Source organism: Fopius arisanus, unplaced genomic scaffold (assembly GCF_000806365.1).
Source record: "Fopius arisanus strain USDA-PBARC FA_bdor unplaced genomic scaffold, ASM80636v1 scaffold00002, whole genome shotgun sequence".
Classification (NCBI taxonomy): Eukaryota; Metazoa; Arthropoda; class Insecta; order Hymenoptera; family Braconidae; genus Fopius; species Fopius arisanus.
The window spans coordinates 2,530,833-2,534,660 of NW_011887741.1; the positions used below are offsets into that span (position 1 = coordinate 2,530,833).

A 3,828-nucleotide genomic window follows, 5' to 3' on the forward strand; every position below is an offset into this window, starting at 1 on the left:
AAAAAAAATGCTGAAAATCGTAAATCTTATTTGAATTCTTCTAGAAAAAATCGTTTTCCATCTTAATATAATTATTAATTCCAACAATCGAATTTTAAAATGAAATTAATTAATAAAAAAATGATTTATTACCAGTATTATTAATGATTAATGTCATTATTGGAAAAATAGGGGAGACGAGGGCAATTTAGTGGTTTTCCTGGAAAATTCCGAGGGCTAGAATTAATTGGATCAATTAATATTATTCTCACTTGCATGAATTGTCTCTGATTGAGGGCTGAGTCTAGAGACTGGGTGAAGGTTGCGACCGAGAGAATAATGTTCAACTATACCCGGAAAGTCGGTATATAACCATAAAAATCGATCCAGTTCCATGAACGTTTACTATGTAATCGGTGAGTTAACGAAACAAAACTTCTTACCTAGTTTTTAGTAATTATTCAGTCGAACAAACAAAAGTTTAACTCGTCCATGAACATTCGGCAGCAATTCACACAGTCATTCCTCATCAATTATTGGATTGAGTGCATTAATAAAATTGGGTGAAATGGACTGTTTCGGTATCGGTAGTGATAACGATGATTGATGATTTTTCGTGGTATCGAGCATTCATTAATAACCAATCGAATTATTCATAGGGACGGAAAAATTACGACGATTAGGGAAAATGGGAAACAGGGGAGTCAAATTAAAAAATTAATCTATTGTGTTCTCATTTTTTCAGATATATCTCAGAATTTTGGGGAGATAGCGATATTTTTGTAATTACCTTTTTTGTAGTACGCATTCAGTTCTATGAATGAAGTTCTAATGAAATTTTTCGTTCTAGCTTCGATTTCGAAATATTTGAGCAAAAATGTCAAACTGGAAATTTCTATTTTGACATTTTTATCAAAAAATGGATAACCGCCAAAAAAAGTCCCAACCATTTCCCGCTGGAGTCGATAATTATCGAGATAAATCGAGAACAAAAGGAAAAGTCTCGCTCGACTGGGCGTGATTCCAAATTCTCCGCCATAATATTTTTCTCAAAGTAGCATTCAATCATCCGCGTAATTTTACGATGATATTTTATTTGCAAAAGCCCTAGTTACCCCCCTAATCTCATTTACCCGTCTAATCCCGCACTTTTTCGCATGTACCGCGTAATTTATTCGTGGGAATTAACGCGACAACCTTTACGAGGTATTAAATCAGGACTGAAAATAGTCTTCATCTTTGCTCTGGAGTTTTCCCATGTACCCGGAAGAAATGCATATATACCCACCAGACGGGTGAAAATGGGTATTTTCTCTCTTTATCTGTGTGAATACCTATTATTTTTGCTCTTATGTAAAGGCACCGCGGGTCGAGCAAAAATAGCTGTTCGATCGATGGCCCGTACCCACCACACATTTTCCACACACATCTGACCTTCCCTCGCCTTTAAACGCAACTCTCGTATATAATACCATCATTGCCACATTGTTGTACCTCAGTGTCTTTATTATCACGTTATTTCACTGCCTTTTGCTTCCGAAAGGAGGCATTGTTGTACACTATTTTTCCATTTTCTAATTTTCATTGCAAATTGTCTGGAACGCTATGAAATGTGAAAAAAAAACTTGGGAAAGTTGAGAAAATATAAGGAAAAATATTTTTCACTGATTACCAATCATTTTTTATCCCTCTGATCACTCCTTTCCGTTTTTACGTACTTGTGCAAACAAGCGCTACTTTACGCACTAGGTGCAGAATGTACTATTGAGTGTATTTTATACTCAATGCAATTATACAGCTGATATCCTTGAATTATATGGTTTGAGTATATTTTATTTGATTGAATATATTATTTTCAGAGTGTGATACGCAATTTCTTGTATATAATATAATCTTGTATGTAATAACTAAAATTCTGAGGAAATTTACTCGGGATCTTTCTCTGTCGTAAAGAGAGTCCGCACAGCGAAGGTTGAAACCACTGGACAAATAAATAAAGCACTTTGGGTCGGTCCATGATTATAATTCATGAAGTAACTTCATCGGATAGTTGTGATGGATAAGGGGGAGGGGAAATGGAAAGAAATTGTAGAATACAATTCATAATACACTTACCGGTCTTTCTCGTTGTTTGTGCAAATGAAAGAATGAGAGGCTTCCATGACCTGAGGCTGGAAACTTGTTCATTGTAATTGGAGGATTACTCCAGAGTTTCCAGGGGTTTATTCACCTCCGGGTCACGTGTATCTCTCGAGTTTCTCTTGGATTTTTTTCGAAATGTTCTCCTCGGGTTTTTTACCGACGAAAATTCCAACTATTTCGTGGCTGGATGAATTTATTTTTTTCACTTTAATATTTCATTACGGGATTCAATTAATTTATTTTTTTAAACAAGTTCATTCTATTAATATAAATAGGTATAAAGGGAAATAATAAATAATAGATAAATATATGGAGAATAAACAAAATTTATTTATATAATTTTTCATAGACAGAATGTTGGATTGTCAATAATAAGGTTAAGGAAAAATTATTTTTTATATGGTATTGAAATTTTTGAGATTTAAATATTAACTTGGGAAATTTTCACGTAATTTTTATTGGAGTTTTTGTGTCCGTGCGTAAATGCAGAAAAAAGAGGTGGTGATTAGCGAGCCAATGAGTTGGAGACCGAGGGTAAGACACGCCATAAGAGAAGTTTAACACGAATGGGGCCAGGGGGCCAAGGCTATCATCACCTGGGTTGACTGTCGGGTTGAATGCAAACCTCTTGCTGCACAAATGCCGGTAACGCTGGATTATAAATAAACTCGATACCGAGGCTACAATGCCACTGGCTACATACAAATCCCCCTGTTACCCCCCTTTTGCCCCCTGTCCCCTTTCTCTTCATCTGTCATTACAGCCAGCCATTCGCACTCTATCATGTGCAATGAAAAAAAAAATTATTAAATAATGGATATTTTTAATAATTTTAAATGAAAATAAAGGAGTAAAACGCTTTTACACAGTCGAATTTGAAATTCTTGAAAAGCTCGAGTCCTGTAAAGGTCGTGTGAATAAAAAACCATTTTTTTTCCAGAAAAAAAAAGTGTTGATGAAACTCGATGTTATAATCCCAGTAGAGTAGCTATTGATCTGCGCCTTGTGAATTCCCTCGCTTATTTATCTTCCAGCAACTTGATACTCTCGGTGTTGTAAGATTTGTTGACATTCCGCCTGTCAATATCCCCGGAATTTCTCGAGTTTCCCCGCGGGCATTTGACAATCCCCAAAAAATCGATGAATGCGCTGAGAAAAAAATATAATTCACCCAGGGATTGATATTCTTCACAGAATACAATAATATATTTTTTCTCAGTATACTCCATTTTTGGCATGTCAAAAGGCCTCTCCAACTCCACAAGAAGAACTACCCTCACAAGTTCATGAGAAGATTTCTAAAAAAAAAACGATAATCCCTGCTGAGACGTTGCATTATTCACATCCGGTTGGAATTTCGACTCTTTTCCGCGTGCAAAAAACTACCGGAATTCGCACCAGTCATGCGGATAATCCGGATGCGATCCATAAGTCTCCGCGAAACACTAAAAACCGAACAACACTGGTGGATAAAAATTTGAATTTTATGAACTGTCGTCTATAAAATTTTACTATTGACTTTCGTGAGAGTGAAGATTTGGGGGAACTCCATGAAAAGAGAATGGAAAATGAATAGACCAATGAATAGATAATAAATATATGAATCGTATATGGTATAACAATTAAAGGAAATTTGGTTGATGAAAAAATTGAATTTTTCTCTCTTTTCTCAATTTTTTCTCCCAAAAGTCCCAGTTTAATTATTCA

At 35.3% G+C, this 3,828-nt stretch overlaps 1 long non-coding RNA gene across 5 annotated transcripts in view; it reads right to left on the reverse strand.

Annotated features, from left to right (window-relative positions):
* Window positions 1–2,482: 2,482 nt before the first annotated feature.
* LOC105267646 (uncharacterized) overlaps window positions 2,483–3,828 on the reverse strand; it is a 76,371-nt gene continuing 75,025 nt past the window's right edge. For 4 of the 5 annotated variants that reach the window (XR_892273.1, XR_892276.1, XR_892275.1 and 1 more), the window contains exon 7: window positions 2,483–3,566. This is a non-coding gene — a long non-coding RNA (uncharacterized lncRNA). The remainder of the gene's footprint in view (window positions 3,567–3,828) is intronic. The other variant, XR_892274.1, reaches the window with a different exon arrangement.